This window comes from Arachis duranensis, chromosome 4 (assembly GCF_000817695.3).
Source record: "Arachis duranensis cultivar V14167 chromosome 4, aradu.V14167.gnm2.J7QH, whole genome shotgun sequence".
NCBI lineage: Eukaryota > Viridiplantae > Streptophyta > Magnoliopsida > Fabales > Fabaceae > Arachis > Arachis duranensis.
The window spans coordinates 57,846,777-57,855,223 of NC_029775.3; the positions used below are offsets into that span (position 1 = coordinate 57,846,777).

Sequence of the window (8,447 nt, forward strand, 5' to 3'; positions counted from 1 at the left end):
TTGATCTCGGGTATAACCCACGAACTGAAGATCATTGTTTGCTGTGTATTGATCTCGGGTATAACCCACGAACTGAAGATCATTGTTTGCTGTGTATTGATCTCGGGTATAACCCACGAACTGAAGATCTCTATGTTATTGTGTATTGATCTCGGGGAATAACCCACGAACTGAAGATCTCTGTTTTGTTTGTGAAATAATCTCGGGGACACCCACGAACTGAGGATCACTGTTTCCCCTTGTGCATATATTATGGGGTTGGGCTTTGCGCCGATTGTCGGTAGTCACAAAGGAGTGGTATTCTTACCACCGACACATATGCACTAAGGACACAAAGGGAAGCCATATCTGAGACTTGTTCTTAGGTAATGTCGGGCTACAGGGTGTAAAGCGACACGTGTGCTCATGGCCTGCTTAGGACAGACATGCATCATATTGGTTGTGCATTTACATTTGGTTGTGTTTGCCTGTATTACTTCTCTGTGATTGTGTTGTTTGTCTTATTGTGATTTGCTTGTGTGTTGAATTGAGTTTCTTACTTGTGCTAGTAGTTTGTGAATAGATAGAGATGATTAATATCTGTTGTTATGACTGAAAATCAATTATGTGGCTGAAAGATTTTTAATATGACAAGTTTTGCGATTGAGATCTATTTTGGGTTTAGAAATTTAAAGAAAGTAATTATTTATCTAAAGTAAGATTAAAAAGTATATCAAAGGGGTTTGACAAAGATGGTTTATTAAGCAAAGTTAATTATTTGCATGTTAATCATTAATTTTACGGTATTCCTATTCCCTACTGAGAACGTGTGGTTTGTTCTCACCCCATAAATTACCACCCTTTCAGTTACACATGTTCGAAGACTTAGTTTGAAGCTGCGGGCGATTATAGAATTTACTTATGAGTTAACTGTATGAATTAATTTGCTTTCATAGAGTTCTCTCGCCCTTATTGCTTAAGATTTTTATTTTATATAGAGGGATAGGATTTGTATCCGAGTTTTATTTGAAATCTTTTGTATGACAGATATTATTATTAATAATTATGTGATTACTATTACTTTGAAATGTTTGATATATGATTTTGGTAATCAAAAACAAAATTTTCTGGAATTTTCCATAAAATAGAAGCGCGATATCAAACTAAAGGCTCAATATTAAATAGTTAATAAAAGAAATAGGTTAGCAACTCCTTATTTTTGGTACGATCATGACATACTGGAAGTTGGGTCATTACATTATGCACCCGGCAGGGGCCGAGGTTGGATCCCGCCTGTCGAGGTAGCGGCGGCGGCGTAAGGGCGGTGGTTCATCCCGCTTGCGCTTAGATGTGAGGTTGGAGGCAATAGATCCCGCTCGCATCACTTCGGATCATCAGAGCGTGGAGGCACAAAATCCTGGACAGTGATCCGAGCTCTATATCTCGGGGGTTCTCACACCATGAAACCGAAGGGCAACATCTCTGTGGAGATGTGTCGGGTTAGCAGTTGAATCGACAATATGATATTACAGCCAGTAGGGCAGGCATTCATCATATGCATTTTCTACCTGTTTGTATGCTTTGCCGACTTGACATTGTTTTCCCTATCTCTATAACATGTATAATTGCTATTTGTGTTAATTGCTATATATGCTTCTACTTGTACTTTACTTGTATTATATACATTTGTGCTTTTACTGGGATTGAGGAGGTTCAGAAGGCGGTGGCGATGAGATCGCATGGCAGATCGGTTGGTGAAGGCTGTGGGACAGCGGTGTTTGATTAGAGTAGAAATTTCCTAAGATAGATTACCCTTTTATGGTGCTACGGCTTAAGTTTTGTTAAGGTTCTACATATTGTGCTTATTTGGTTTAGAATGCTTTAAGTTTGAACTCTTGTGATGAATATGGAGTCTAGGATTACCTTTGGCGTCTCAGGGTTTTATATCCTACATCATTGGGCACTGTTACCATACTGAGAACCTCCGGTTTTCATACCATATTTCTGTTGTGTTTTTCAGATGCAGGTCGCAACCCACCTCAGTGAGTTGTCTGATTGGTGACAGGAGCGGAGGATCTGAACATTCTTTTGGAGTCTTTTGATTTATTATGTATATGTCTCTCACTTTTGTGCTTTGTTTTGCCTAGAGGCTTGTATTTGAGAGAACAAAAATTGTATAGACTGTTTTACTGTCTGGTTTCACATATGGTCTGTATATGACTAGTCGGCTTAAACTCCATGAGCTGTGGCTAGATTCTTATGATATTATACTACTATATTTTGTTATATCACGTCTATTTCATGTGCTTTAAGTTAGTAGCTTCGCTAGTACGTTTTGCGCTTTTCAAATCCTATTTTTGAGCTATATTCTTTATCGGGTTTCTAGATATCATCAATTCCTTCTATATAATATATGTATAAGCTTAAAATTGTCATAAGCTTTGATTCACCTTTGCTTTACGATGCGAGATAAGGCTTTGGTTAATTAGGGTGTTACAAAATGGGCCTAGAAACCCCCAAAATCGCAAGCCACGTGACTTTTTAATGGAGGCACGCGCTGATACCTGTGCGTACGCACACTTCGTTGAATTTTCACTTGTGCATACGCACAGAGGGTTGTGTGTACGCACGCATGCTAATTTCTTTCTTGTGCGTATGCACGTAAGGTTGTGCGCATGCACGCATGGCTGTGTGCTTCTCCTTTGTTTTCTTCATGTTTTCTCCCAATTGCGTGCTCCTCTTCCATTTCCACCAAGTCATTCCTACCTTATTCATCTGAAGTCACTCATAAATAACATCAAGGTATCGAATGGAAGGTAATTGGAATAAAATAAGTTAAATTAGGCACAAAAGAGCATGTTTTCATAATTAAGCACAATTTAGGGAGAGAACACAAGTGATGAAATCTACTCAATCAAACCAAAATATATCGTCAAATATGGATTCATCAATAAGTGAGAAGAAAAGAAAGTATAATAAAAAATAAAAGCATGTCACAAAACGATAACTGTATCTATAACGGTTAATTTCGACACCAAGTCAAAATTCATCTATGAAAATTTTACTACTATCTTTTCTTGATTAAATTATCTTTATTAGAATATTCTAAACCTTGATTTAGAGCTGAGATACTCTCTGTTGCTAATATCTCAGATAACGGTTGTTTAATCTGATACAGTTTGAAAATGATAATCTTACAGTTTAATCATTAAAGCATTTCCTACTTTTTCTTTTGACAATTCGGCCAAACTATCAGAAAAAATATATTCAACCAATATTCATGAAGCCATATTATAAACTAAAGTACCTAACTTAGTTAAAATTTAACCAAGTTTGAGCCAAACTAAACAAGCTCCACTCTTACATAATCAAATCGATTTTTTTTTTTTAATAAAGGCCACGGTTTTCTATGCTCCACATTTATCACCACACCTCATCAACCCTATTCTCATCAAACATGATCAGAAATTTGAAAGAAGTTATAATTAGACTTTACTCGCCAAGTTAAAAATTTTCAGTAAATTTTTCACCCCGAGACTCGATAATTAAATATTATCGTTATAGTTAATTATCCTACGTAATAATTATTATCGCAAGCTTAAAACCAAGTTTTTTGATCAATCACTGTATCTTTAATTATTCATTTGATGAATTAATTAGAGAAAAGCTTAGATAGATTATTAAGATTAGTTAGCACATGATCACACTCTTTAAAATGACCGAAATATCCTTACCACAAGATTAACCATGATCAAACAACTTGTTCCATTCTTTCTTCAATTTAGCCGAACCATCAACACCATAAGAAGCTAACCATGATTGAGCCATCTAACAACACATTTTCTTTCTTTCATAACCAAACCATTAAGCTTTAATCATGGTTACACCCCTTGGGTTAATGCTTAATGATCACTTACAATTAATACAGAGCATATGTGTTGTTTCCCCCTTATATCAACATAACACCTTCACACCACCTCACCCCATTCCTTCTTTTATTTATCTGATCATTGCCCACAATTCTCTTCACTTCAACGCAAGACAAAAAGAGAGAGTGGAAGACAGGGAACTGGCCGAGAGAGAGTGACAGAGTAAGAAGGAAAGTTTTTCCATTTTGATGATCTTCATTGAGCAAGTTATCAAAAACAAGAGAGGGCAAGTGAAGGAAGGTACCAGCCGAAGCTAGAAGAAGAAGAGGAAGACACCACCATGGAGCTCTCCTCCAAGCCAAGATATCGAGTCAGTAGTAGGAAACCCCACCTTTCTTTCTTTTCAATTCAGATTATTTGAAGTTCCTTCCTACCTCAATTTGTCTCTTTTCTTCTAGTTAAATCAACTGTCCAAAATCTTTTCAAGAACAGCCTTACATCCAAGTTTAAGAGGGTGAGTATTCATTCCTTGCTTGTGATCAGTAATTGGCCAAATGGCCTCAGCTAACAACAAATTCTAATTTCGTGGTGATTAGAGTTTTGTGCTCAAGAAAGAACGAAGGACTAAATTCTAGTGACTTTGATCAACAAGGAAGTATGGGTTAGGTAGTTAAATGATTATGTATGTGATTGTGTTATGTGACTAGTTGTTGATGATAGGTTTAATGTATGATTGTTGATGATGATGTTGTTGAATTTCTGATTTTGTGATTGAAATTATGTAATTGTACCAAATATGTAAATTTTGGTATATGATGAATTGGATTCATGATTATTGATGGCTACTGTTGTTTAAAATTCTAGTTTGGTTGAATCAAAACCAAAGAATTACACAAAATGTGCATATGATGGAATATAATGAGCGGATGCCCTTGGGGCTGTGATGATGATCACAAAAGAAATTTAATTCTTACGAGATTCATTATCGGCAATCACACCGGATCGTATCTAGTAATAAAATTCACATGAGTGAGGTCGATCCCACGAGGATTCACAACAATGAACCAAGCATTCAAGGCTTCACTGCCCTGCCCTCCTTGAGGGCGGAGCACAATTCTAGGCCAAGAAACAAGGGAAGGAAAAATTCTGCCCTGCCCTCCTCAAGAGCAATTACAGGCTCCTCATGAAAATATTCAAGAAAATTGTTCTCCAAGTGCCACCCATGGGTTTCGAACCCAAGCACATGAAGGGAAGGGAGTGGCGCAACAATAAAGGAAAATGAGCCACACTTGGCTAAAAGGTTACCACCAAGTTTCGAACACAAGATCTTTAGGAAGCCAAGCCTTAAGCGTGAATCATGTGCCAAGAAGAAAAAGCTCAGCATGCCTTCAGCCAGGTTTCGATCTTGGGACCTCACCCAAGAACAAGGAAAGCTTATGCTGCCCTGCCCTTGAGGAGGGCAGAGCAGCATTCCTTGGTGCATGGCACGCACAATTTGGCACGGCCAGGAGCTTGGGTGCGCGCAGCTTGGACGCACGGGCAGGAAAGTTTGGACGCACGATGACAACACTGCCCTGCTCTCCACAAGAGCAGGGCAGCATCCTGATGCCCCTCCCAACTTTGGCACGCTAGTTGGATCCACATGCAAGGCTTCCCTGCTCTGCCCTCCACAAGAGCAGAGCAACCTCCTGGGAGCAACATGGGCTGAATTTCACTCAAAAATCCAACTTAATTCACTTCTTCACAAAATAAAAAAGTCCACTCAAAATTCTTAGATCCAAAATAGAAAAGTGTATAAATAGGTGTTAGTTAGGATTAGAAAGAGAGCTTACTTTCATTTTAATTTTCATCCTTAGTCAACTTGAGAGCTCATTTCCTATTTTTCTGTTTTCTGCAAATTTGGCTTGAGAATTGGAGGAGAGAATTCACTTCTTCTTCCTCTAATTGTTTTATTTTTTTTACTGGGTTTTATTTGAGTCTTGAGTGTGAAGAATTGAGAAACTTCTGTCTCAATCTCCATTTAAGATCTCTTTGATTTTTCTACTGCATAATTGAGTTAAATTTCCTTTACTGCTGCAATTTTCAATTTCTTTTTAATTGCTTTGGGAACTTGGATCTAGGAAGGCAATTGAGATCTAGACTCTGCTATCTAGTCTCTGGAGTCCTGAGATCTGATTTTCTCTTTTTGGTTCTTCTACTGAACCACTGCTGCAATTGAATTTCCATTTGCTGTTTGAAGATCTAGTCAATTTCAATTCAGCTCTTGCTTGGTTAATTGTTGCAATTTAATTTTTCTTGCTTAAATTCTGAAATTCCAGTCCTCAAATCCCTTCTTCATTTAAGCAATTTATATCTCTTGCACTTTAAGTTACCGCAATTTACATTTCTTGCACTTTAAGTTTCAGTCATTTAATTTCTTGTTCTTTAAGATTCAGCACCTTTACTTTCAGTTCTCTTTAATTTCTGCAATTCATCCCTCTCCCTTTACATTTCTTGCTATTTACTTACTGTTGAATACAAAATCACTCAACCAATACTTGATTCGCTTGACTAAATCAACCACTAAACTAAAATTGCTCAATCCTTCAATCCCTGTGGGATCGACCTCACTCTCGTGAGTTTTATTACTTGATGCGACCCGGTATACTTGCCGGTGAGTTTTGTGTTGGATCATTTTCCACACATCAAGTTTTTGGCGCCGTTGCCAGGGATTGAATTAGATTGACAATGATTAAGTGAGGTGGTGGTCTAGATTAAGCATTTTTTTCTTTTTTACTAAGCACATTAACTGTTTGACACATTGTGTCACCTAACCCTCTAACCACATTCTAGCATTAGAATGTCCATGTTTCATTTGGTTTGTTTGTGATTCTCGCAAGTCATGGAGGTTGAGGTGCGTGAAGAGGGAGTGAGCAACAAATACCCAGCCTGCAAGAAGGGTGTTGGCCTCTTACACTATCCCCAATGTAAGAAACTACGGGAGTAGCATACTCACTCCCAACGTTCATGCAAATAATTTTGAGTTGAAGCCTCAACTTATCACTTTGGTGCAGAACAATTGCTCCTATGGAGGAAGTCCACTTGAAGATCCAAACCAACACTTATCCATCTTCCTCAGGATTTGTGAAACTATCAAAACAAGTGGTGTGCATCCAGACATCTACAAACTACTGCTGTTTCCATTCTCTCTAAAGGATAAGACCACTCAATGGCTAGAGACATTTCCCAAAAAAAGCATCAATAATTGGGAAGACTTAGTGAGCAAATTCCTAGCCAAGTTCTATCCTCCCCAAAGGATTATCAGATTCAAAACAGAGGTCCAAACATTCACTCAGATGGATGGAGAGTCATTGTATGATGCTGGGAAAGATACAAAGCTTTACTCAGGAATGTTCAAAGAATGGGATAAACTTCAAAACTTCTATGAAGGATTGACTCTGAAAGCTCAGGAAGCACTAGACCATTCAGTAGGAGGTTCTTTGCAATTAATGAAGACAATAGAGGAAGCCTAAAACCTCATAGACATGGTGGCAAACAATCAATACTTCTATGGTCATCAAAGGCAACGCCAACCAGCCCAGAGAAAGGATGTGCTGGAGCTTGAAGGTGTTGATGTTCTATTGGCACAAAACAAACAGATGCATCAACAGCTTCAGCAACAAATAGAAATGACGGCCAAGAAAATTGATGGACTGCAAGGTGCTGCAGTAAACACACATCGCCAATCTCAAACCTCACATGGGTGGAATCAATCTGAAGAAAGTTTTGGGACATTCAATTATGAGCAACAAAGTTTTGAGCAGGTGCAATGCATGAATAACACTTCAAGTTCATTACAACATAATTTTCATGGTGATGCACACAAGACACCCTGGAGGACTCATTCTAATTCAAGGTGGGGTGAGCACCAGAACCAAGGACAAAGTGACTTCAACTATAGCAGCATTAGCAACACAAACAACCAAAACCATTCATCCAATAATACTAACCAATTCAAAAACCCACAGAACACATACCACCAATCCCATAACAACTCACAAAACCACCAGAATAACTTTTCTACATCCACATCCCACCCTCAAAGTACCCCCACAATTAATTCAAACAACTTCCAGCAACAACCATTTCATTTCACACAACCACAACCAAATCCAGACTCTCAAAGAATCTCAAGTCTAGAGAAAATGATGGAGAAACTCATGAAAAATCAAGAGATAGCAAGACAAGATCAGAAAATTGCAAGGAAAGATCAGGCCCTGGCATTCAAAAACCAAGAGGCCTCAATCAGAAACCTTGAGAGAGACATAGGGCAAATGGCTAAGCAAATTTCAGAAATGGGTGAGAAGAGAGCAAATACCTTCCCCAATGTCATTGAAGAACACCCAAGGGACAAAGGAAAAGCTACAAAGTGGGAGGAGTGCAAGGCAATCACAGTGGGAAGTGAGAAGACTATGAAGAAGGAAGCCATCAATCAGGAACAACACAACAGAGAAGTTTCACAAGAAAGAAATAGAGGAGAAAAGTGAAAAGGATCAGACAACCAAGAAGGCACAAATTTCAAAGGGAGACAAGAACATCCTTGAATCACAACTACAAGAG

At 38.3% G+C, this 8,447-nt stretch overlaps 1 long non-coding RNA gene across 1 annotated transcript in view; it reads left to right on the forward strand.

Annotated features, from left to right (window-relative positions):
• Positions 1-2,265, forward strand: part of LOC127746803 (uncharacterized) — a 9,767-nt gene extending 7,502 nt beyond the window's left edge. The window contains exon 2 of the long non-coding RNA XR_008008586.1: positions 2,000-2,265. This is a non-coding gene — a long non-coding RNA (uncharacterized LOC127746803). The remainder of the gene's footprint in view (positions 1-1,999) is intronic.
• The last annotated feature ends 6,182 nt before the right edge of the window (positions 2,266-8,447 follow it).